The sequence below is a fragment of the Anser anser genome (genome assembly GCF_964211835.1).
Source record: "Anser anser genome assembly, chromosome: 9".
NCBI classification, from domain to species: domain Eukaryota; kingdom Metazoa; phylum Chordata; class Aves; order Anseriformes; family Anatidae; genus Anser; species Anser anser.
This window is the reverse complement of record NC_139729.1, coordinates 25093181-25120555: the sequence shown is the minus strand read 5'-3', so window position 1 is coordinate 25120555 and position 27375 is coordinate 25093181. Positions and strand designations below refer to the sequence as shown.

The 27375-nt window shown below is 37.2% G+C and overlaps 1 long non-coding RNA gene across 1 annotated transcript in view; it reads right to left on the bottom strand.

Annotated features, from left to right (window-relative positions):
* The window catches only part of LOC310904007, a 136306-nt gene that overhangs the window by 45010 nt on the left and 63921 nt on the right, over positions 1-27375 (bottom strand). Inside the window, exons 11-17 of the long non-coding RNA XR_014587977.1 lie at positions 20642-20739; positions 18785-19044; positions 12894-13164; positions 4553-4681; positions 3775-3947; positions 2146-2309; positions 696-833 (exon numbers count right to left, since the gene is read on the bottom strand). This is a non-coding gene — a long non-coding RNA (uncharacterized lncRNA). The remainder of the gene's footprint in view (positions 1-695; positions 834-2145; positions 2310-3774; positions 3948-4552; positions 4682-12893; positions 13165-18784; positions 19045-20641; positions 20740-27375) is intronic.

Here is a 27375-nt window from a genome sequence, read left to right as displayed (position 1 = left end):
TCCATTCAATCTTTAAGTTTTCATGAAATAGATCAGAATCATGATGAAGGGGATAATACAAACACTGGTGTTTGATATGATAGAGAAACTAGAAAACCATTCAAACTCCAGATTTGAAAATATGGAACATTAGGGATGCAGGGTTTTGCTGCACTATGTGCTCCCTCTCCTGCCCACTCTTATTATCTTACAACTTAAGGTTAAGTTAATTTTTCAGTTTATTTAACTGAGCAAAATTTTGTAATATGTATGACAGCTTCCATCAATTCTGTATGTTCTAGATGGCTCTGGCAACCTTTTTCAGAGCTCCTCATCATTCTCAGTGGTGTTACTCAAAATAATATCTGCATGCCACATTCCCAGTGATTCGATTTACACTGACTGGAAAAGTTCAAATGCACACATATACACACGCAAGAAAAAAGACAGTTTTCACTTTCATAAGTGACAAAAAGGATGTACAATTATGCTGTGGATGTTTTGCCAGAATAGCGCTAAGAACTTCACAGATCTATTTATTGTAGACAACTTAGAAAGCATTTATTATGCTTTCCTCAACCTCAAAAGTACATGACCTTTGTATGAAAAGTAAGTGGACACTGCTACGGTAGCAGCCTTCAAGAAGGGAGATGTTATGGAAAAGTAGAAATAAAAACATTTCCAAGCAGCTGAGCTAGTCTTAGTGGCTTACATACCACACTGAGAGTCTTTTTATGCCTTTGGGTAGTTCTTCCACTTCCTCCTCATCACAACCATTTTCAGGAACCAAATCTCTTCCTGAAACATCATGACACCAAACAGCACAAAGCAGATTCAGGAGTGATGATGGAAGCCTTCAAATAAATACATGAAGGTGCGAAAGGATGAGAATTAACACTGCATGACTTAGTGCTGCATAATTCCCTACTGAGCAAAGTTAATAAAGTGGCAAAACCGATTAAACTACATCTCTTGGATTCTGTCTTTTGTCTAGCACACCTGGGACAAATAATGGGAATAATTCTGAATCCAGCAGACATTCAAACCTCAAGGCAAAACCATTCCAGACTTTTCCACCACGAAGTAAAACCAAAATCCTGCCAGAAAGAAACCTCATGGGCACTTCTACTCTTATTGGGTCACAATATCAATGAGTTTTATTAATTTTTATGTAGACAGCGTATGTGAGTGCATTTAAGCAAGTAATTCCCTGTGCATTCTCTGCATGTAAAATGTAAGCATCTTTAATTTCTGCAGTTCCACCTAAGTAGGTTAGGTCAGGTCAGAACAAGCAATTAATATAAATGAACAAGAAGTTCATAAAAGCAATTTAATTTGAATTAACAATTTATCTACTCCCAGACTTGGCTACAGTGAAGAAGCTGTTACTTCTTTCTATTAATATTTTTATTTATGTAACATCCACATTAGAGAATATGGATGCATGCAAGCATACTTCTATAGAGACAATATCAGAATGAATGCCCAAAGAATTTATAATTCAAATAAACATTAAAAATATCTGTTTACCCATTCACAAACATCTAGATTTTTCTATCTGCTCTGCTACCAAAACATAACTCCAAATCCAGGAATGAAGATCTTAGAACATCTTTACAACTGCTTTAGAAACTGGTCTCTTAATATCTTTGCATTTGGCACATTATTTTATCCGCAGTATTTGAAGAAGAGACCTGCTGGATTATTACACCAAATGACAGGAATAAATGAACAGAGACAGATAGGGTGACTGAGACAAAATTTTAAACAGGAAAATTTCATAGAAATTTGCTGAATAGAAATGCAAAACATTTTTTTTTCTATGCAACTTCAGTGAAGTAGCTAAGGGTTACCTGTTTTGTTTCTTTTTTGGGTTACTGCAACAGAGACTGAGGTAATTAGTGAAATAAGGCAGGAAAGTCTGAAACACAAACCAATCCTCCATACCAATTTAAAACAGCAGGTACTGCTAATACTATGTCTGAAAAAAAAAAGGGGGGGGGGGGGGGGGGGCGTTCCAACACTCAGCACTTATTATTGCACTTCAAAATTTTCAAGCACTTTGCAAACAATTAATTAGTCTCACAATTGTTTCGGGCTGGTAATTATCCTGATTTTACAGAAATAATAAATAAATCTATAACACGGCAAGGTTAAGTGACTCACTGTGAGGCTACGAAGGTGCTGGGGTTCAGTCCTGGTTCATTGTTTCATGCTCAAGCACAAACTTCCCTGCTATTGCCTTCACAAGGTTCCTCTTTGCAGTCATCTTTGGGTTTTGCTTTTGTTTATTAGCGTGTTTTTCCTTTTCCCCATTGAGCTTTTTCTTTCTGGCTACCATATAAAGAATGATTTTAAAACACATAAAAGACTGGGTCCAGCGCTAAAAGTGACAGTGTGACTTCAGCCGGTTACTGAGATGTGTGAAATTGGATCAGTTTGCAGATACTGGGCACAAAGCGTGTTAGCTTTGGCTGAAGTCACATCACTAAAGAGTATTAATCATTAGCAACTAAAGCCAGATACTGGAACAAGTGCTACGTATTTACATTTCAGATAAGGAACTTTCCATAACTACAGCTACCTTATTTTGACAGTTTTTAATTTTTGGTACTTAATTTGCCACGAATCGGGAGATTTTTCTTTTGGAAACCACAACTCAATTCCCTTATCCAACGTTCCTGTTTACTCAGGGAGGTATCTGGGAACGTCAAGCTCTGAAGATCTGGGGCTGAACTCAAAACACATTTAGAGTCTCCGTCAGAATTTTTTCTATCTTGTAAGAGCACTCTAACACCATGCCAGTGGATATGGACACCCATGGAAATCCATTATGTTAGATTACAACTGGTCTGGATGGAGTCTGATGAAACTAAGGTAAAATCTATAACTTTGGGGGATGAAAAATAGCTATTTTCTGATAAAATTCTATTTCACTGAAAATTTTATGACCGGACTCTTTAGGCAAACCATTAGAAATGGGTATTATCACTGGAGTTAATTCAATGTTCCTGTATATTGCAGTATAAACTTGCAGATTTTTTTTTTTTTTTTAGATAAATATCTGCAAACCCCACATTTCTTTCCAAAAGATTTCAAGTCTCTTTATAGCTTAGACAAGAAGGGTGGGGGGGTGAAACTCTTTGGAGTTTAAATTGCAGTTTTCCCCTTCCAGCCCAGAAAGCCAAGTTTGACATGAGTCTTCTACACAGCAACAGTCGGGCATACCTCTGTAGAAGACACAGAACCCCTTGGTACAGCTTTCTGTACTATATCCCATACTATCCCTACAAACCTTTTTAAGTGAGACAAGCTATACCTTATCATAAGGTCCTTTTGACAATTCCTGTCAATTTGGACCTTCCATCTTCCATGGAGTTCTCCATATTCTGCAGAGACAAGCAAGTTACTACTTCACCCCCCTTATTCAGGAACGGAGAGACTCCAGGCCCTGCTACTCTGCTTCTAGATGCCACTCTCTTCTCTTTATTTTTGTGCCAAAATGCAAGATAGAATTCACTGTGGTATTGCAGGGAAAAAAAATATATGGTAACAAGAGTGTTAGGAAATTGTTTCAATAAATTTGTCATGTTTCAGTAGCACTTGTCTTCCTGAGGGCTTGTAGAATTGCTCATTCCATTGCGACTTAAATGTCATGTTAACCATCATAACATCCTTGTTATCATGCTCACGATGCTTTCTTTTCTTCATATCAGTGGTTGTTGGGCAAGTAAGGTTTATATATGACCATTCTATTACAGTTATTTTAACTCTTCGCTCACACAGAGTATTAACTTGCCTGATCACAATGTAATTTTCTTTCCCATTCTTCTTTCTAGTTTACAACATCCTTTTCTACACGGTCCTGTCTACGCATGCAACATTCTCAATGGCAAATTCCCATTCCCATGCATGCTGTCTCTGCTTTGAAACCCTGTATGGGGTATCCTGAAATCATCCTGTTGAAACTAAAGTCAGGAAAAAAAAAGAAAAAAAAAAACTATAATATTTTTGCTGTCATTCTCACAGAGCCAGCATCCAAACTTGAAGTTTGCCAACAAATATCCCACTTAAAACTAGATGTCCCTTCACATGTCTCTGCATCTCTTTGAAAACACGTTAGCAGAAGACATACACCCATTACATAAATATGATGATATGCTACCAAGCCAGGCACTCAGGCAATATGCAGACTTTACCAGAAGGTCGATATGGATCTGGGTAAAGAATTGTGCATTTGTCTTCAAATGCAGAGAATTAATGGGAACATGATTTTGAAAAGAACTTTTACAGAATTCACTGACTAGGTGAGCCAGCTGGGGAATGTCTGACCTGAAATTATGTGAGAGAGATTAAGATTTTGAGGCAGTACCAAAGATAGAAAAGTGTTCTCTGCAACAATTTAATAAAGCTAACATTATTGCTGCTATTTAATATCCTAACATCTTTTTGAGTAATATAAATTATTCAATGTTTGAGTGCCCTGTAATTTGATTCAAATGATGAATGGAAAAAATACTTTAATAGTAAAATATATTTTGTATGCATCACGCAGGAACATCGACCAGCTTACTGAAACAAGCTCTCAGGAGAACTGGATGGCTCAGATGATTGCTAATGGGATGTGGCGTCCTTCATCATTACAATCATGAGTTGAATCCAGAACATGTTGGAAGCAACTAGAAAAGGTTTTTCAAGATGGCTACAAAGTCAAAAGAATATTATTAGTCCTCTTCATCATATCCTCCCTTTTCCTGAGGAACATTTTTTCTATGCAACTTCATATCCTGGCATATACGAAGGGAACAAAGAAAATGTTTAGTATTTCTTGACAATTTTTTAACAGTTGACCACACTATTTGACTGTGAAACTTCTTTCAGATATTTTTATAATTTTACTACTACAGTATCACCAGGAACTTTATTCTAAATTGGTGCACATAATAGCAGAGACAAAGTCATTGTGGAGATTAGTTGTCACTTGTTTTCCACTTCAAAGCTACATCTATCACAAAGAGTTAAAAATAAATAAAAATAAATAAAATAAAAAATAAGGAGTTTGTGCATCAGAAACCTTCTAGTAGTGACTGACTTATTTACATATGTTGGGTAGAAGGAAAAGATTACTAAGTTCCATGAAACAGCAATAAGTGAATGGGAATCATCTGAATACAGTAAGAATAAAGTAAAACTTGTCTTCTTAATATGTGCAAGCTGCTCAAAGAGAGTTAAGATTAAATGTATTGCCTAGACTTGCATAAGTCAGGAAGGCTGTGGGGTGGATGTTAGGTTGCAGAGGATGAGTGAGTTGTATGAAACTTTCTAATTCTTTGAACCTGATTCCCTTGCTCTGCCTTGCATCTGCAGCCTGCAAAGCATTACACGTTTGGCTTTCTCCATTTATTTAACTTGGCTGTAGCAGTTTCTGAGTGATTAATATCACCTTTGTAGAGATACAAAAAAAGTAAGTTGCAACAAACTGAGTATCGAGAACCCAGAAATGTAATTCACTACTTGTATGCTTTTTACTGGCAAATCTCAAACTCTACAGCAAACAAAGAACAAAACAGGACCACGCAGCATCATTATTCAACAGAAATGATGCATTTATACATTACTCACATTTTATAGTTGTGGATGCTGAAATACAGAGAAGTTGCTATGCAAGGTCACACTGGCAGAGCTTGGAAGAAAAACCAGACATCTCATTCCCTAGACTAGTGTGCTCACTGTTTTATAAATTATTGGGCTTTTTTTTCCCCTCTCTCTTTAGAAAAATAAAATAAAGTTAAAAAAAAAAAAAAAAGATTGTAATAGTAAGGTTGCATAAAAGTCATTGTGTGACATACAGATAAGTATGGACTTAAGATAAGCTGCATTTCCTGAGTCTCATTTGCAACAATAGCGTTTGTTGACTTCAATAAACCAATACGTGGAAATAATATACTTTATATATATACTTTATATATATACTTTATATATATATATAAAGTATATATATATATATATAATATACTTTATAACAATAAATACGTGGAAATAATATCACTGTTAACCATAACACATAAAAATCCTAAAGGTAATATCCTGGTCGCTCTGAACAGAGTGATAAATTTTTCATTGAGACTAAAATTTCCCTCACAATATTGGCTTTGAACTTTTGTATCTTATAAATTATCTCATCTGAAAACAAACTGTTGCCATCTTTCTATTCACTCCAGCGAAGTCTGGATCCACTTCTGAATGAAGGAGAGTAGAAAAGGCATAATATTGCAACTTTTCAGCTATGTCTTTATGACGACTCATTTGTTAATGTTTCCTCTATTTTTCAGCATGCTTCAAGCAATGCAGTAAAAACATCATACGTTTAATATGCCAACAGGTAACTACTCTGACTTACTCAGCAATCCCTGAGTGAAGAGGGTCAATTCATCAGTATTTGGTGACACTGGAAAATGTTTAGAGGCCCACTCAGTAATGTAATTTGTGGGACTGACAAGCTAAGGGCAATGTCTGTGGAAACAACTAATTAGGGTCAAATTCCAATCAAAGGTTAAGAGCAGCAAGAGCTGCTGTTAGAGTGAAGAACTGCAAAGCATCTAGAGGAACACAGCAAATGAGTTTGAGATTTTCTCAAACTGCTTACTGAATCAATTATTCTCAAAATAAAATCTGTAAGAATCAGAGCAATTCCAAACTTTGCTACTCCACCATCATTTAATAAAACTATGCCTACAAATATTTTTTTTTAATCTACAAAAGTTAGAATTTCTAAACCTTTAACTACCATTTTTGTTCTTTGAACTCCCTCTGCATTTATATTTTTGTCTGGTGAAAATATGTCCAGAAACAAATGCAGCGTCTCACATGTGGTCATAAGAGACATTTTTAAAAGCTAAATACCTACCTGATCTGTTACACCCTGTAGATGTTCATAGAGCTCAGAATGGTATTAGTACTTTCTGCAGCCAAATGACACTGCCAACCTTGTGCCTCTTCCAAAATAAATCTGATTTCTAATCTTGGTGCCTTTAGTCACCTTTGGCAATACCTTATCCTGCAAATTGATCAACACAAAGCCAGGTGCTTACTTGCAAAGCAAGGTCTGTAACAACATAAGTGTCAGAGAATCTGAAACTTTCTTATGCTAGGTCTATATCATTTCTTTGTCCTTGCAACAACTGAAAGTGTTCAGGGAGTGGAAGAACACAGCCCCATAAACTGAGAAGGGAATGTCAGCTTTTAGTCCAAATATCCTGGATTTGTTTCTTTGCTTGCATGTACTGGGAATACTGAATTATATTTCAGTTTTATTGGCAGCTGTTTTATTTTGTATTTACAATGACCTAGATTGCCAGTTTGCAATCTGTCTGCAAAGCAGTTGAAACATAGCTGCACTGTCCCAGAAGAAGACTTGGGGAATCGTCTGGCAGGCACAAATAGTACAGCACCATAAGCACATGCCTCTTCTAATCCTCCCAGTTCCTATGGAACTAGAGAACAAAATATTATAAGAATGTGCCTAAACTTAGAATTTAAAATATTAAAAAAAAATAAAAAAAGTAGTAGTCATCCAGGAAATAACATTCAAGTCATCCAGGCAATAACGCTCCTGCAGGTATATAACATGGAACTTTGATTTCTTTTGAGAAATATAATACATCCAGCACAAACATGAATTAGGAATTTAACAGGAATTTATTTTCTTTCTTCCCAAGATTTTGCCAGCACAGGAATAGCTGCAAAAACTGATACATGCTTATATTTTAAAGGTGCAGAAAGGGACCTCCAGTATAAAAAAGTCAGGGGAATAATAGCAAGTATTGAACTTTCTGACTTTTCTTCTTCAGTTTTTTGATGCTGATGTGTTTCAATTCTGAAAAAATATTCAGGTGATTCAATGTTTGCTTCAGAGGAGCTTTTGAAAAAGTAGAGAATCCACTACCCTAATCTTTCTCTTCCCAATGCTCACTTGCAGAAGGAACTAAAGAAGTTTTTCCTGTGAGTAACGTGCTACACTGCACAACATCATCACCACCATATCTGGCTCTGAACCAAGAATTCATACTATCGCCTTACATAAGCATTATATTCATTAACAGATTGATAAAGACAATGTCAAACCCAAGAACAACCCTGACAGTAAAATTGCAGCAGCATCCTATTATTAGCACCACAATCAGTCAAATGCTGAAAGATTTTTAGGGGAATTTTGGGATCGGTATAGTGTCAGCAATATAGTAATGATGGCAATTCATGGTCACTTCAATCACAAGTTTAGGTTTTTAGCTTTGAGGTAAAGTATTTGCTCTTGTTCTTACGTCGTTGTCCCTTATATTGTCAACCATTCTAGCCTCCAATTTTTCTCAAGTAGAGAAAGTTTCCCTTTTCCTGTCATCCAAGTCCCTCTGTACGAATGAAATTTGCATAAAAGAGAATGCACAACAGACACCACTCTAATCCTGTTTTAACCAAATTTTTAGAGCACTGCAAATAGCCTTGCTAAAACAGCATTGTCTTATTTGACATGGTTGTTCAGAGATGAAAGTTTCGCACATTAATTTCTTTGAGTGGTTTAGTAATAACTGCAGTTTACTGTCACCTGTACAAAGAATGCTGGTCAAATTCTGTCCTCGTGTGCTCAGCTCTTAGTCATTTCAGGGGTGGTGTGCATGAGCCCTATATTCATTCCCCTACAAACGGGCATCAGTTAACTGCTTAATGTTAATTAACATGGCATGCAGGCACCTCATGTCGTTCCTCAGCATAAGAAAGAATGTGTGCAAATATATTGCTTCAAGTTCTTAAGTATGGAACAAAAGACAGCAAAGCCAGAGAAATGAAGAGAAAAGGATCAGAAAGGTGGCATGACTTCTGGAGCAAGTGAAGAAAGACCACAGAAGATTAAGATACACAGAAGTTAAGATTTGTGCTCAAATTAATTTATCAAGCTGTTTACAGGTAGGTGAGCTTTACCCAAAGACTGAGAATTTTGAAGGAAGAATTGTGTTTCATTTTTAATATAGTGACTGCACTTTGCCTTTACTATATGTATTATAGTATGAATAAAAATGAAAGAGAGATCTGATCTGTGGGAAAAGGTAAAAATATAAAAATAAAAATGCAAATATTTAAGAGATGTATTTCTATTGTATGAATAATATTTTATTCATACAAGGAAGGAAAAACTGTGTGATGGACTACTGAGATGTGCAGTCTGTATGAGGTAGAAGGAGTGACACACGTTGTCCACCTTCTCCACATGTAATTCCATCTGCAAAAGTGTTTGGGATGAAGTTCTCATAATCTCTGTTCACTGAACTAACGAAATACTCAATTTTCCCCTGTACACATGCCTTGTTTATTTAATTGATTATCTTATCTAAAAGGTAAATGTGTACTACTCTTGGAAGTGGCTCATAGTGATGAAATCCAGCACTTTTTATGGATTTTCCACTGAAGTCAGTGAGTTCAGTACATTTACACATTTATTTTGTATTTCAGGGTTTTTTTGTTTTGTTTTTGTTTTTGTACATATGACATACTTCAGTAGTTTTTCACCAGACTAACTTGTTCTTGATTCCTAAATCACTCCTTGAAATTAAACTAGCAAAATAGCAAGGTAAAATATCATTGACAGATAATAGAATGTCCCAAAAGGAAATTAATACAAATTACGCAAACAAGGATGTGAAATAGAAAAATATATTTAGGGCTCTCTTTTTCTTGCCATAAATTGCCTTTTGTCGTGTCTTTTATCATATTGCATAGATCAATCAACACAGGAAAGATTAAAGACCTGCTGTTATTCCCTGCTTCGCACTCTTGAAAACCTGGAATTCATCCAGTAAATGATTAAAAGTTGCATCTTCCACTGGAACTGCATCTAATATTCATGGTGTACATGTAATGTCACGTGTACGTACTGTGCATGGAAAATCTCTACAGCAAAGACTCAGGTACCAGCATGTGTCGTGGCCAGAGTGTTTGTCTGGGACTGACTGTAGGAGAAGTTTGCCTGTTTACAGTTGCATGATGTGACACAAGAATATCTGAAGGGAATTTTGTCTTCAGGAGTATATGTTGCTTGTCCTTGAAAATATAACAACCTAAGTGAACAGAATGGCTACTCAGAAATAAGATGACTCAGGAGGAAATATTATTATCATTTCTATCCTGAGGCAGTAAAATTTACTCAATAACTTCCATGTTTTCTAACCTCTAAACTACCTTAGAAGTGCCAGAAACAATCTTTTCAGCAACAAGAAGAAAATGGGACTTTGAGTAAACTTCATTCCTAAATAAAACCTGCAGAAAAAAAAAAAAAAAGGAAAACAAAAAAAAGGGGGTTAAAAAGGACAAAGATAATCAATCTCATAAGGATGCAATCTTTAATTAGTAAGGAACAATTCAGTCAAGGAAATCTCAAGTCTGTTCATATTTCATGTATTCAGTTTTGACCACAGAAGCAAATCTTTGAAAGGGTCCCCTGTTGTTTCTCTGACATTTTTGCCAGGGGAGGTCCAACAGTCCAAAGCAAGGTGGATAGACGAGAAGCGCTTCCAGCAATCAGAGTATAGAATTAGTGGGAGTTAAAAAGAAAACCACTGCCAGAGTCACTGGCAGCATCCTCAAAGTCAGGTGTCAGGTTTAGAAATGGACACTTAAAAACAAGAATGCCTTTGAAGAGAGAGGAAACAGAAAGAAAAGTAAGTGCAGAACTGAAGGCTAAGAAGAGAGAAAAAGGACCACATAAGAATACAGAGATTTACGAGTACTAGGAAAAAAAAGTTTTTTACCTAGGAGAAGGATGGGACTCACAACACAAGCCATGATTAAACACTGCAATAACAAATAACATTAACCATAATCATCCCATGAGCAATTTCCAGACTAATAAATTGGCGACATTGACACCTGAACTGGATTATAATTTATGACTCCTTCAGTTGAGCATCTGAACAACCTCCCCTCCTCCAAGCACATCTGGCTTTCTCAGAGTGTGTATTCTAGTGACAGATGTCATTTCTACAGCAGCCAGGGATGCAAAAACAAACATAAAGCACTATATTACCAAACATATACAGCACAAAGGAACTGGAAGATGAGAAGTTTTGATATAAATCCAGAAAGCCCAAAGCAGAGAAATTCAGTCCCACAGAGGAAGAGGTAGCTCAGAAAGCTGTTATTCTGTGTAGCCTCAAGTAGACATCAGAGCACAGAAGTTTGCAATCATTGCCTTGCAGCTCATGCCTTGGTCAATGTAGGGGGCTAAACACAACTGGGTGACTTGATCTTTCATTCCCAGAGCTGAGGTTTGCTATTAGAATTCTGATAGATAAGAAAAGAAACAGCGTCAGGTAGAAGACAAAACACGTTCTTATTTTTGCAAACTTCAGTCCAACATCATAATCAAGATTTTTCTACTTTGATAGACCAAACTTATCAAGTTTCAACCTGAAAATATTAAGATGACTGCTTCAGCATACATATAAGAGGAACTACATCCAATTAAATGCAGCTTATTTTTATGCAGTTATAACTTGTCATGAGTCTGGTTAATTCAGGACAGGACTGTTTCTCCTAACTTCTAGGAGCAATATGAGAACTGCTATCACCGGTACTGCATTGTGAGAAAAATCCTCTTAACCCACCTGTATGTAAAACAAACAAACCAAAAAAAAAAAAAACCAAACAAAAAAAACACTTATTTTGTGCCTAAGAAGTAGAGCACTTTTCAGGACACCAACATTTTATCCCTGCTTCAACTTTCCAGAGTCTGAGAGTAACCCAGACTTTAAAACATAGCTTCTGTCTGCGTTGATCTGTGTGTATTAAAGTACCGGTTTGGATATGGTATTATGCTACCATTGTACGGGTCATATAAGAACTATAAAAGAACCTATAAAGCACTCCCTTATAAGACAAATTCTGAGGCCTCACATCAGCAATTTGCTTTTCAAAGTGCCAGTGTGGTCAAACAACCCAGCATATGATCATCTTTCACCTTGATTGTGCTTTGGGGAAATGAGACAAGACTTTCCAATGTCAGGTCTGTGGTAATAATTCCTACAAAGACGTAGGGTTCCTTTTATTATCAATATGAAGTGTTATATAGCAGCTATACATTTCCAAAGCACAGTGAAATTGAGGCAAATCTTGAAAAAAAAAAAAGTTTTGTCGCATCAAATGTATTTAAAAAAAAACAAAACTCTTCTAAACTTTTCTAAAGAAAATCCTTAACTCTAGAAGTTGACTTGAGGAAGGAAAAAGAAAAAGTGGTTATGTCAAAAAGAAACATAAAGACCAAAAGATTCAGTGGGAAGGAAATATAATTTGATGGAAATTGCAGGACATTCTTGCTGCCATTGAAAAAGGAATCAGGGTGTGGGGTACTGCTTAATGCTGTGTCATGTGGAACATAAGTCAATAAAACTTTAGTTATTCACTAAAATGCCACTGTGAAGTCTCCTTGCATGACTTTGCCACTGCTATTCTGTATGTAAGGTTTGAATTACTCTACCGGGAGCATTTTCTGTTTACTTTCCTTATCTGAACAATTTATTACAATTGTTGCAACACCATGTTATGACATCAATATTAATAGCGACACATCAATAATAAGATGACTTTTTATGTTTCACAGCCATACATGGAAACTTTCAGAAGCTGCATTGCATATTATTATTGTTAAGTATTCAGTGATACAGAATCCTTCATAAATATGGAGAGAAAGTATAGCAAAACAGAGAGCAATAATTCAATAACATCAGAACATACACGGAAGTCAAAAACACTGTCTAAGCTTAAAAATATAAAGTCAAATTATTTTCTGTGTCATGCATAAAAAAGTTGACTGAATAAATTACAGAGGTGATCCTGAATCAGCACAAGACCTCCATGGGGTGTCTCACCTGTGATGTACCTTTTAGATGCAGACCCGAATGCCTCTACAAGAAACTCATTTAAGGCTGCAAGTAGCAGATGAAGACAAACGTCAATTAAGAGCAAAGTTGTACATCTTTTTCCCTTGCTTCTCTGTCTTTTGAAGTCAGTGCAGAACTACTTACACCTCAGGAAAAGTGTGCACTGCGAGCCAGGAATCCACTGGAGATGCCAGAGTGATAACTTGGCCACGCAGGTCCACGCACAGCTGTAGACAGCAAGTTCCAGGGAGCAGCAAAACTGTAATGTAATAAAAACATTTTTACCAATTACAAAAATAGCTGTAAATTTGAGTCTCGGAAACACCCCCACCTTGCTGAGCATGCACACATTTCCACACGCACACTTCTGAGAGCAGGTTAACAGAAAGCAACCGCTGAAGGTGACTGAAAGGGCCTGGGCTTCCTAAAAGCTACGAAGTGAGGGCCTCCCGCTTGCTTGTTCCTGTCATCTTCAGTAAGCTTCTATCAACGGTGCTATGAGAAGATTAAACGCGTTATTTGTAGGTCTCTGCCAGCACAGGGATTAGGGCTGAGTTAGGATAGTTTTCTATATAGATAGCTGAGGCTGGATAGTTTTCTGATGTGTTAGCGAATGAAGCTGCAGCCTAGCTAAAGCATTTTTCCTGCTGCCTCGTCTTTGCCGTAATTGTTACAAAAAGGTACTTGCAACTCAGTAGTTTACTTAAAAACTGACAAGTCCAGCCTAAATTGAACATAGTCACTGGTGTTGTTTAACAAATTGCATTTTCTTTGTTTTTGAAGTCTAAAAAGGCTTGTGTTTGTTGTCTAGCACCATCTCACTTTCTCTGCACTACGCGAATGCTGTGTAGACGAGTCATTTTTTTTGACAAAATTTAGGCATCTATTGGAAAGGAGACAAAACGCACCCAACAGATTTTTGAATTGGTCCCATTATAAAATTACCATGTACTGACTAACATCTTATTGTGGGGGTGCTCAACATTTTTCACTCAATTAACAAGAATTCCTACAGTATGTGCCCTGGGGACTTTTACTATTCCAGATGTGATTTAACAGGAGTCCTGTGGGAAGGTAAGAATAACTTACATAGAAAATTACTTCTTGCATCTTTTACATGTTTTTAATGCAGCTTAACATACCAAAACAGGGAAAACAAAATGGCACTAACACAGATGTCCACCTCTTTGTGCACCACTAAGCCTATGGATCCCTAGACTACAGCATCGCAGGCAGTGTTAGCAGTCAGAATATTGCACGTGTCTCTGAGAATTTTAAGCTGCTTAATAAGTAACATTGACACGACCTAGATAAGGAAGCAGTGTAAAACGAAAAAGACAAGTTGCTGCCAAAACTAACTCAAAAGTTCCTGGCTAGAAGGTGTTAGGAGCTATCAAGTGACATTGACTTCAGTGAAACATGACCGAAAACCAGCCAACAAACTGCCAGTCTCAATCACTATTGTCTCTGTTTCGCTTGCACTTAATGTCAGAACGATATGAGACGCTCGCAGAGACGGCCCGTGAGAGGCGCTAATTCAGTGGCGAAGTTCACCAGGAGAAGACCCGAGCAAACACTTGTCAAAAATGTCAAAAGGACGTTGAGGGAATTAAGCATTCACGTCTGGATTTTTAACAAAATCTGGCCCTCAGAGAAACAGAACAACATTTAATGAGTCGCTGCATATAGCTGTTCCCCAGTTTTTTGGATGTGACTTTCAAGTGTGAAAACACTTGAAAAACAATGAGAGAACAAGTTTTGGACCATACCAAGCACTAAAATAACATTAAATTTACTGAATTTATATACGTTATATTTATATAGCTAGGAAACTGTCTTAGAGTTTGGGAATTTGTCCCCAATATTATGAAAATAAATATATATTCAGAGATTCACATCTGCCATGCAGCTTGAGTAGTCATTTTTGATTATAAAGCAGAAATAAAAACCAAACAAGCAAAAAACCACACGCACAATCAAAAAGGCAACATTTTGCATGCACTTGGCACAGCTACAGATGTGCAGAACTCCGAGTTTTCAGTGTATGCAGTGGAACAAATCACACAGATGTCAATGACTTGGTAACATTTCATTTTACATCAAGGCTCCACCTCGAAGGTGGAACCCAAGCTTTACTCACCACCTCACCATCTAATTTTAGGCATTGCTCTGTCCACAGAGTCTTTGCAGAAAAACCTGAGGTCAAGCCACCAGAACTCCAGGTATGCCAGCTGACCCAAAAGCATTGCTGCACTGGTTCGGTGTCAGCACGGCAGCGCCTTTGGTTTGCATGGCTGCAACAACAGAGCGTGAGGGAGGGTGGAAGAAGCTGAGCAATGAATGAAAGATAAAGCATGGACAGGAGCCAGTTGTACATTCCAAACTCAGAGACAGAGTTGGAGGCACAGATGTGATTTGTGTACAATATTTATTTAGTAACACATGCATTGTGTAGTACAAGATTGCTATGCAATGTTGGCATGGCTTATATCTGAATCAATCTTTAAAGCAGAAACATCGCACACGTCAGACCATAAAAAACAGCTAACTCTTAAAACCAGGTAAAACAGATTATGACAGCAAACTAGAAAGGCTAACATTTTTGCATGTCAAAATTCATAAATGTCATATTTCGGCTTCGCATAGAAAAAAATGCAAGGTCACTTTCAGCAGATCCAGTGAACGCTATCATACTGTACATTGAGTTTTAGCATAATATAAAGCCATCTGGTATGGAAACTCAAGCTCAGCAGACGCATTTGGAAAACAGAGCATTCATTTTTATTGTGTACTAAAATTAGATTTAAAGTGTGCTCAAAAGCATAACTAAAGCATATTGTCCCTTCTAGCATTTATGTTGCAGGCATCAATGAGGCCTGTATTTGTTGATTCTGTGTTCAGACCTTTGGTCTTCTTCTTATCCCTGGTTAACACAGAATACCACAATCCTACTTAAACCAGCTGCACATTTGATTTTGCATACAAACCACAGTAATTAAAGAGTGAAAATAAATCTACCTGTATCTCATTCTGCTTCTCTAAGGTCTGCAAAGACAATTTCCTATTACTGTTTACTTTCCTACCATTTCTGCTATACAATGCCTGGGTCCCAGAGAGCTCTGGGCGCTCTGAAACCTCCGTTGGGGTTGTGGAGCTTTGCTCCACTCCTGCTTCTGGGTCCTCCTTTTCTCTCCACACTTACCTCACTCATGACTTAGGCGGCAAAAAAACCGGGAATCTCCATATTCTTGTTTCTCTCTCCATATTCTTGTTTTCTCTCCCAGATCTTTCATCACAACTGGAATATTGCCAGCACAGATCCCACCTTGGCTCTACCAGTTATTTAGTCATGCTTGACTGGTTACGCTGCCAGCGCCCCCGTCTCCTTTTTTATGCCCTCCTTAAATTCTAGCTCTCACATTCAGGGCTTCTGTAATGCAGTAGTTAAGATACTACCTGCAGCTTATAATTCACACTTGCTATAAAACATTATGCGATGCTCTCAATGAAGGGCTCTATATGAAAAATAAATAAATACATGAGTTGGGTTCCAAGTCAGCAGTATTCCTCCTTGGAAACATATCTTTGTATTGAATGTCTGGGAAATGTATAACACCAGCCTTGTTTAACTTCCTTTCCTGTTATATACCTCAGATGTTGCAGATTCATGCAGCGGCTTTCAACACTTTCTTTTGTTTCCTCATAAACCTGTTTGATTCTGAGACCAAGAGAGAAACATTAAATACTTTGGGTTTTTCTTTTGTTTGCAAAGAATGGAAATATAATTGCGCCTGGCAGAGGTAAGGAACTGCTGAAAGTCAAATCAATTCTGTACCTATGGGCCCAGAGTAAAAGGAGGGAGCAGTCTGAAAGCCTAATTATCTCAAAGACTTCTGAGGTGTGCAATAAGCTTATAGAAATGCACTGCCTGTCAGCTTGTGTTGCTTAATTACAGCTTATGGATGTAATCTGTGGTGCGGTCTGACTGGTTGAATGTGACTAAGTGTTTCGTGACCACCCTCAGAAAGAACAATTCATCCATGTATGTTTTTGATATTATTCTGTAACTCCATCTTTCAGAAAAATGTCTTATTTTCAGAGTTACAAACCATTCAGCATATAATTGAGAATCAGGAACCCACCTTCTCTGCTCATTTGGATATGCAATGGGTTGCACAGGTGGTACAGCATACACATGACCATTGTACATGTTGTGAATTCACTGGGTATCACTCACATAACAGGTGCTTTGATGTTTATGTCAATAAATAAATGAGAAGACATAATACAGAATCAGACTGCAATTTTTTCAGTCCACTCGTCAAAAAAATATTTGAAGGATTAATTACATTTAACTATCTACTAGCTTTTTCTCTGGGCTATACGATCACAAATTATATTTGTCAAAATAACGGTGTAAATTTTTTAATACACATGAATTATGTTTATCCATTTTCAAGATTCTGAAAAGGCCGCAGAATGTGAGGGCCTACCATTTTATCTACAGACTTCCACCATCTCTACAATGCCATCTGAATAGACTGCTATAGGAATTTCGAGAACAAAATATTAGTAACATAATTTTGTCATCCAATAGAAAAATTAGTTAGAAGCTGAGGATGGCAAATTAGCCTGGAAGAGAATACAAGTAGGTTAATGAACTATTCAAATAAACCCTCAGAAGTCACAGCAATTCTTTGTAACAGGAAAGGCTGCATGTCTTCTATTAGAAGCAAAGAACAGCTCAAGAGCTCTTAAGGTTTGACATTTACAGAAGGTCAGGCTACATGCTCCCTTCTGGCCTTACACACTGCAGAAAAAGTTCTCTCTCACCAGCTCTCCTTAGACTAAGATACTCTTAAAATCTCTGGAGCTGCGCATAGATGTACAGAATGAATAAATTTCCATCTTTGAGACTGAAGGTTGCCGGTGGAAACCACACAACATTATAGCAGCTTTCACTGTAACTTCACCAAGAAGCACTTCTTATTGTCCTTCTAAAAAGAAATATATAGTATAATGAATAAGTAACAGTGCCATATCACTATATAAAACAGTAGTATTTTAACCATTTATTTGTGGCTACTCTAGTGACAGCTTTTAACAAGGTCCCGATCTAAAATTAATTCATGGCACCTTCAGTTCTCTTCAAATCAAGTTTACAGAACATATGAGCATCTATCGGCAGTAATATGTTATTCTACAATTTTTATGTCAACATTATCAGTTGCATTACACAATGCTAATAGGATCATGATTTAACATTAGTCAACAAAGAGAAACCAATTGTCATGGTTTAGTTAATTAGGGTCTCGTTTTCAGGGTTAGAAGAACTATTTAGATTATACAAACTAGTTTCAATACTAAGAGTACAGAAGAGTATGCTATGATTATTTTGGTATTTTTTTTCTTACAAAATATATGTAAGAGGGATAGCAGGAGTATATGAACACAGAGAGCAGAGATTAGGTCTGAGGAATAGCATACATTGACATCCTAGCGTTTCATTTCCTACAAACCTATTGCATTCTCACCAGAGGGTTGGGGGTCAGGTGGAAGTGTGGGGAAAAATAACTATAACAACCTTCAGTTGTACTCATGTACTGTTCTGTCTCATTTCTCCAATAAAAATGAGTTTCCTTAGAACCAAAGGCATAGTTTTCCATCCATAAAAATCACATCCTCAAACCACTCCCATATCTCCCAGCCATGAAATGACCTCCTAAAGCCAACTGTCTGTGGTTGTTGAAAGTTGCTGTGCACATTCTGTAAAATGGAGTACATAGGTGAAATATAGAATCATATTGCACTCTTGGGATTTCCATTTTTAAAACATTATCTCAAGAAACCCTGAGAGCAAACATTAAATGCACACTTACCTCTTGAAAAATATGTTTCCTCACTGAATCCTCACAGCATCAAAAATAGCCATCTTCCATACGTCAAACTAATCCAATTTTGTTTTGGAAAAAATTGCTGCTCTCCTGCAAGTTCTTTGTGATAAAGTTGATATTCACACATAACTTCTCTCAGGGGCCACTGCAAGAAGTTATTTGGAACATGGGTCCAGTCATCTGGTAGTTGTAAGGCAAACACATATTTTTTGTGTGAGAAGAATGGGAATGAGAATCCAAGAGACCTGCAGAGGAAGGTAAAGAAATCTAGGAGTATTATAACATAAATATTTAAGGTCCATTCACAGTTATTCTTGTACCATTTCTCATACCGTTTTTTGTGAATAATAATAATAAAAAAGTATTATAAATGGTCACAGAATAGTTGAAGAAAGGTATTGAAAGGTACTTGGTCTGGAATTATTCCCAACTTCACCATCTTCATCCTTCAGCATATATATGTGCTAGTAAGACTTGTAAAAACCTTACTGGATGCTTGTGATGTGCAGTACTAAAACAAACAAATAAATAAATAAATAAAATTAACTGACCAAATTTATTCATGCATTAAAAAAAAAAAAAAATAAAAAAGACAAAGAAATCTATGTCAAGGCCCCTGGGGAATTCTGGATCTTGTAAGCAGCTCCCTGTCACAGCAAAATGTGTTTGTATCTCCATTGCTAGTGTACCTTCTCCTTTTTTGATTAAACAGCAAAAGCTACCTTTAAGTTCCTGCTAGTGTGACCCAGGCTGCCCTTTATATGTGGGTCCAAGCCACATATAATTTAAAATATTGATCCAGTGAACTCCAAGTGTTTAGATTCTTCTTCAACATCCACAACTAACTCCTTGATTTTAACGAGGTTTCTCTCCACCTCCAATATACCCAATTAGTGAGCACTTCTCTAAGCTTTATAATTTTGAGAAGCTTTAGGCAGGGAAATCTAAAGCAAAGAGGCAGAGAGCGCTGGTATTGCTACAGAAAAGAGCAAGAGCTAATATATTCAGTAGAGCTGCATTATATAGATTACTCTGGCATAGGATTATGACTTCTGCAGCTGCCTCCTGCAAGTAATTGAGTGGTTATACATATGAAGCATAACTCAATGTAATTGCTTTGCTTAGGTTGCAGGGGTGAGTGCCACTGTAAGTGAAAGTTCTCATTTGCAAATAGTAAGATCTGAAGTTACAGTTCATTACTCTAATAGTAATAATGAAATTACACAGTGTTTAAAATTCCATGGTTATATTAACCTGCAAAAGTGCAAACTTATCTCAAAGATTAACCTAGGGTCATGGGTAGCACAAGGCAGTCCACAGCTATCCATAACTGCTACACAGATGGACATGTGTGCAATCTACTTGCAAGGCTCAGAGTAAATAACTGGAAACTACAGACTAGAATAACAGAAATTACATCTAAGATATAATTGTGCTCTAAGTCACTGTTTTGAGTTCAGGGCTATAACAAGCTTAGTCTGAAACCTGTGACCTTCTGCCCCCAAAAGTTCCTTTAGGACTAAGTAAACACACTGGTAGTGTCACACAGACCAGCTCCACAGTGTCTCCAACACAACGCAAGAGGCCAACAAAGAGTTTTCGGGCATTTCGGAAGTAGAAATGGTCAGTAGTTAGCAAGGTTCTCTACATAGTTATGATTTCAGAACTGATTTCCACAGAGAGATAAGTTCACCACCTAAATAAGACTGTGCACCAACATGGTACAACTGACATGTTACAGGTGACTGGTTGTAATGCAAAAATCAAGCGTTTGTGGCATCAAACAAGCGTTTGCAGAGTTACCCAATTTGACCCGCACAAATATGGCAAAATTTTCCATACGTCTGTCCCAGTCATGTGTCTGCCGCTGGATGCTGCAATCCTTGCAGTAACATGACCTAAACTTTTGAAAGCTCCCCTGTGTTCTCGCCATTCTCTACCTGAAAAAATAAATAAATAAATAAATAAAGAGGTCACAGAAACTTATTTTCCACATTAATGCTACCAGCTTAAACACAGATGTAAGAAAAGAGGAAAAGAACAAAAGGTAACAAGTGTAAATCTTTTCCACTCTCTGATGAAATCAGCTCTTTGCTCAGGCATATGAGTCCTTGCTTCTCCTGAGCTCTAGGTCAAAGTATGAGTTCAAATGCAATATCAAGCAATGTTTCCCATTCTCTCTCTCTTAAATAAGAGATCAGTAGAAATGGTGTGCAGTTGAGCAGGCAACACCATCTAGCTGAGGAAACGTGGATCTGAGACGTACAGCTTTATACCCATTAAAAGTATGGCAGTTGAGCAGAAAATACAGAAAAGGGCAGGCTTGAAGCCAAGGCTTTAAAAGTGATAAAAGCAAAGTACAGCGTGTCTCGCTCCATCCCTTGGATACTTTTAAGTCATACATTAGTTGAATTCACATATCAAGTATCTGGACTATTAAGGAGAGAACTGTGTGGAAAAAGTTTTCAGTTAACTACCAATCAATCAAAATCCAGTCATAAATGAAACATACTTGGACACACCAGAAAAAAAATCCTGATCTCAAGACAATGTTCATCAATGTCAGACAAATTTAGGATGAATTTGGATAAATCACTGGACAGCTTCAAGAAATTCCATTGTATATTTCATAGCTCAGACACCTTGCATCTGTTATAGCCTCTGTTAAGGGTCAGTTATGTTAAGTTGTTCTACTTCTCCAACAGATAAATCAGTCTTGATGTCAAATCCCCCCATTCCTCCTCTTTCCATGATAATTAGGCCATGCGATGAAGTTAGCTTTATTTGCAAATCCTTCCCCCTTTCTCAAGATAATAAAACAAGAGTTTCAACATCAATTTTATCACTCTCCACTGAACTTGGCATCCCTGGAATGCTGCAATTCATGTAATGGAAGTGCACTCCAGTGAACTTTCTATAATGATAACATAGTTAGAAAATTTAGGCTTCAATTAAAATGTGAATCAGCCAGAGTTAAAATACCATTTGTGGTGAAATTGTTCCATTAAATGTTGGAGTCCAGGCCACTAAACAGAAGAGATCTAGTTATTACGTTCAGTTCTGTATATGTTATTCTGATCAGCCTTAAATACCATTTGAAACAAAATAGGCAACATATCTGGTACATTGTGAAGCCAATATCGTAGCTGACTATTATATTCTCATTACTTTTTTTTTTCTCTTTAACTGAGTACTGAGAGGAATCCTAGAGATTTACGTGAATAACGTTTTTTGTGCTGACAGCAATTTTACATCACATTTTCGTATTCCCCTGATTCTCTTCATTTGTTTTTAAACTTGAAAGTACTAGCACATAGCTATTAAAAAAGGGAATGAACCATCCTCCCCCCCCAAAAAAAAAACAAGCTTTAATTTCTCAAATTGCTCTCTGATTAGTCTTTTTATGTGAATTTTACTGAAAGAAAAGGAAAAAAAAAATCTGTGAGGATGCAGCTTCATATGTTCTCACATTAAGAAAACATTAAATGATAGAAAGTTAGATAAAGACAATTTGAATTCAAAGTGTTAAGACAATCAAGGACTGAAACTCTTAGGTTGCATGAAAAACTGCAATGCCATCAGCTTTGTTCGGTGTCCCACTTGCTGAAATTATGAATATTCAGAATAGGTGAACAAATAATTCATGGGCTCTTTGGGCAATGCATGGAGTCTCCCTGTCCCAGGAGAGTGCTGGATGCATTTTGCCTGAAGCCTCATAGTGCAGACAGGAGCATACAAATCGTTACGTCTTCCTGAGACTATGCACAGGGGAAAAAAATAACCTCAGACAACTCCAGCTGCTCAGACAAAAAAAAAAGTTTTCAAATGAGATGCATTTCTTTACACTGATAATAGAAGTTTTATGTGTCTAAGAGGCAAGACACTCTGACAGCAGTTATCTTGAGAATTTTCATTCAACGTAGTCAGCCTCGAGATCTTTTTTGGTGGGAAAACTGCTTACAGTGCTATAGCACATGAGGTCCGACAAGTGTCCATTGCCTCCCCAGGTTTAACCACAGTTTTTGTCAGGATCACTGGTTTTTCACAGTCTATTTCCTTTTCAGTTCCCTAAAGTGACGTGAACTCAGGTCACAAACACTTGTGTGAGTTGAAGAAAAGCATCTTTACATAATCGTTAGAAAGGCTGTCCTTAGGTGTCTCCTTTAAATATCTACCCTACATTACTGCATTTCCCATTACATACAGGAAAAAAAATATGACCTGCTTTTGGACTGCTATTCAAGTGTAGTTCTTGTTCAGAAACTCCCAAAAATTTTCTCAAGGAGGAACAGCCACTAAGAACAGGGAAAGAGCAGAAAGTAAGTCACAATGGGAACTAATCCCAACTACTCCACTTACCATCTTTATGCCCTTATATACTCTCAATACAATAAATGTGGTTTATTGCTCATATTGTGTAATGGGTAATATTCTGCGCAGAGACTCTTAAAGCAAAGGGAATGATACACTTGGTCAGTAAACTTCCACCTTTCCTTACTTTATGGTAACTTATTTGTGGGCCCATGTTCTTAACAATGCCTTTTTTTATTCCGTTGCTGTTCTTTAAAATATGCTAGTTGGTTAATAGATAATGAGATTTAGAGTGATGTGTGAGATGTATAAAAATATTGGTTGCTGCTTCAAATTATTCCAGACTGACTGACGTGATTCCATAACACCACATCTAATCCAAAGACTACAACTGGCATTAAGCCAGTTGTGTAAACAAATTCACAGCCTAAGATGTGCACAATAGTTCCCTTAAAGAGGAAAAAGATTGTGGAAAAGCAAATGCTTCATTCAAATATTTCTGTGATTACCCTAACACACCATATGTTATGGTTCCCACTGTACCCTCTAGCTTCATTAAACCTGTTTATAAAAAAAAAAAAAAAAAAATCATTCTCAACATCATTATTTTCCCAGATAGATTATTTCATTTTTAATTAAAAACATCATTTTTGTGAAATCAATAAAATAACCCCCCAAATCCCTTATTTTTAATAGCTATTAAGCCACTACACAGCAGATACAATCAATCTATTGTAGAAAAATTAACCAAAAAAAAAAAAATAAATCAGTATTCTACCTATAACTTCTTAGTTTGCCAAGTATGTTCCTTAAACTGCCTGCAAGTCATGAGGCATTGTTATTTGCTTACTGTCTTCTTTTGGGGCTACCTTAAGCCTTTAATTAAAATCAAATTAAATTAAAACTAGTTCAGGACCAATTATCCTCCAAGACATTCTAATTTTCCACCCTTTACTTTTTCCTTCCCTTAAGGCCAGACACAACAGCCATCTCCACAGCTGGGGAGGGTTGGAGAGAGCTCTTACAGAGCTCATCAGCACCATTCTGGGCGCTGGCCAGAGGTATCATCAACTGCAAGCAAGATCCTCTCCCCCTCCCGGCGCCTGGTGTGCTGCCTCTCTTGGGCTTCCTTCTCTTGCCAGCTGAAAGGAACAGAGAGCAAACAGCAAACTTAACGCCCCATACTCATATGGTACCCACTAGAGCCTGGCCACTGCTTTAACCCCAAAAGAATCATCTCTGAAAGGAATACGTGGCACGGTACTGTAGAGAATGTATATTGGGTTCCCGTAACAGTGCACAGTGACAGGGTACTGCACTGCAGCTGCTTTTTTTTTTGTTTTTTACCAGATTCATTGCCCTGAACTCCACAGAAACACGTGAGCTTCACGAACAATAAAGGATGAAAAATATAAAAAAAAATAAAAAAGGCCTTTGCAAAACTGTTGGCAACTCATCTCTCACAGCACCAAACCACTGCTGGTAAGGTCCCCATCTTGGGCGAACGGAGCACCAGCGGACAGTCTAAGACCAAAAGTCACAAGACAGCAAGTGCTAGCATCTGCAGAGAAGAACTCCGAGATTTTAAAATGCAGCATTTACCCCAGAAGTCATTACCACTCTGACGGCTACACAATGCCTCCTGTGAAACCAGTGTATTGCCCGAGCACAACTAAGGATGAGGTGTCCGCAGTTCTGCAGCTGGCCAGGTCCAGGTGAGAGTATGGAGCGCCGCGTACCCAGCATCACTGCCAGCCTGCATCCTGGGGGAAAGCTCTTAACTCACCGCTGCTGTTATGTTGCTCTCGTTGGAGTTAAAATCACTTCAATTAAAAAAATATGACTTCATTGGGACTCCTTATGTCAGCAAGTCACTGCCTACAGGGGCCAGGGTTACAAACGCAGGGATTTTGCTTCTTGTTGTAATTACATACTGCTGGGCAAAACTTTTTGCCAAATTAGCATTAAACGACTTTGAGAAATGTAAAGGTATCACACTGCATACACTTAAAACTAAAATATGCTTTTATGTAAACTCCTGGGTATAAGTATATAATCTGTAACCCTCAGAGAAGCACTAGGAGAGCAAAGTGACTCACAAATACTGATCCTAAGCACAGTACTGCCTTCAAAGTTGTGAGGTTTTTTGTCCTTTTAATTAACATGCTGCACTTAAATGACAAGATAGCAGATGAAAACCAGAATCATAAGGGCACTTGATTTTGGCTGCTTATCCTACTTCTTAGCCACACAACCTCCCAAGCACGTGGGTTCCATACTTCCTAGTCAACATAAAATGAGAGAATTGGGAACTTCACTTCAGTTCCATAGGATATTTTAAGGTGCGTATCACAATCTTCATCTCTCTGCACTTACTACTACTAATTTATAAATAAAGTCAATTATTTATATATATTTATTTATTTTTACAAAAACTTCCTGACACCTGTTTTAATAAACTTCCACTGAACTACGAATCAAACCACTGTTAGCTCCATTTGCTCACTAAAAGTCTTTAATGAAACAAGGAACTAACAAGAAATTTGAAAAAAATAAACTTTATACTAATGTGAAAAGCAATTAACTCTTATCTCTGTGTCTTTGTTTTCAGCACTAGCAAAGCAAAGTGTTTCCCAAAACAACTGTGCATCTCAGTACCCTTTGCCTGCAAAGCTTAATTCTTCCCCACACTTGTCGCAGGATAAATTTTTCAAAAGAGGTTACCTTAATTTTAAAATTGGCTTTTTAATGGTACTCATGTTTCAAAAAGCTAGATTTTAAATATACCAAATTTCTGGTGTCACTTGGAAAAATTCATGAAAGGATGAAGACAACAGGTTTAAAAAAAAAAAAAAAAGGTTACTACAAATCCCTTGCCTTACTCATCGAGGTCCCTAACTTGCACAAAGACCCCATAACACCCTAATCAACTAGCATTTTTTTCCTCGGCTAGAACAAAATATTAGGAGAAAGAATGGGGAAGAAAATATCATCATTTATCTAGCTGCTCAGTAGTTAGATTATTCAGAGGCACAAGAGAACCTAGATTCAATTCCTTTCTTACCCAAAGGAGATTCAAGTCTATATCTCTTACATCTTGGCAGGTCTTAACCTCTCAGTCCTAAGCAACCATCAAATGAAGCTTATTCTGCTCTAAGAGTAGCTGTCAAAGCTAAGCAATTTTACAAGAAATAATTAAATGTTCAATAGGTTAAAATAAGAAAGCAAACACAAGTGGAATTCTCTAGCATAACTTTTATGATACCTTTATAAGACTGGTGACACCAATACTAAAGTCACTGTACAAAATACTAAATGCTTACTTGAAAACAGACTTCTCTCTCAACCCTTAAAACTTTATATGCAATATCCAAGTCTGAATTCACCACTGCTTTTCTCCAGCTTCCATCAGCATAATGTCACCAATTTCAACTGACCCAAGCTCGTAGCTATTTTTTCCAGAAAAATTCTCTTGACAGCTCCATCAGTATGATAGTAGGTATTTTCAACTTTTGCACAGCATAGTTTTCTACTTTCTGAATGGTAGCATAGTAGTTCTGCTAGCTGTTTGAGAAACATGAACTGTACGATGAAGGACACTCACCAAGTTTGACCAATAACACACTCCATAATAGAGATTTTTGCCTTAAATCATTTGAACATGTCTGTTATTGACTTGCCATAGCTCTCTGCTTAAATTTCCCTGTACTCCTGGTTTATTGGCCTGTAATGAGTGGCTGACATAAAAAAGTGTCAGCAGTAAAAGCATCAATACCTCATTCGAACACACATTCTCCACTACTTTATTTCTGGCAGTTATTCTACCCAGAGATAAAAACACTCATTTCCTTTGCTACAAGTAAATATGACAAATCCTAGTTCTTAAGTGTAGTTTTTCCTGTCTTCTTTTTTTTTTTTTTTCCCCATATCCACATGATTATGCAAATCAATGTTATTTACACTGCAACACCAAAATCATGCATTATATGTACGGGCATATTCTGCCAATTTCTATAGATTGTCAAGCAGATTTTTTTCCAGGACTCCAGAGTAAAATTCTGCTTTGGTTTAATGTCAAGTAGGTATCTTGATAGGTATCTTTCAAACCAGAATTTCAAATCACTTCAAGAAATTTACTTTGTTCATTGAAACCCATTCCCTCCCAGTCACCTGCTGCAGAAATTCGTATCTTGGTCAGCCCAGCAGCTAGGCATCACATCATTTTTCTTGTCTACTGTCAGCTCAGTTGAGGCAAGCTCTGCTTC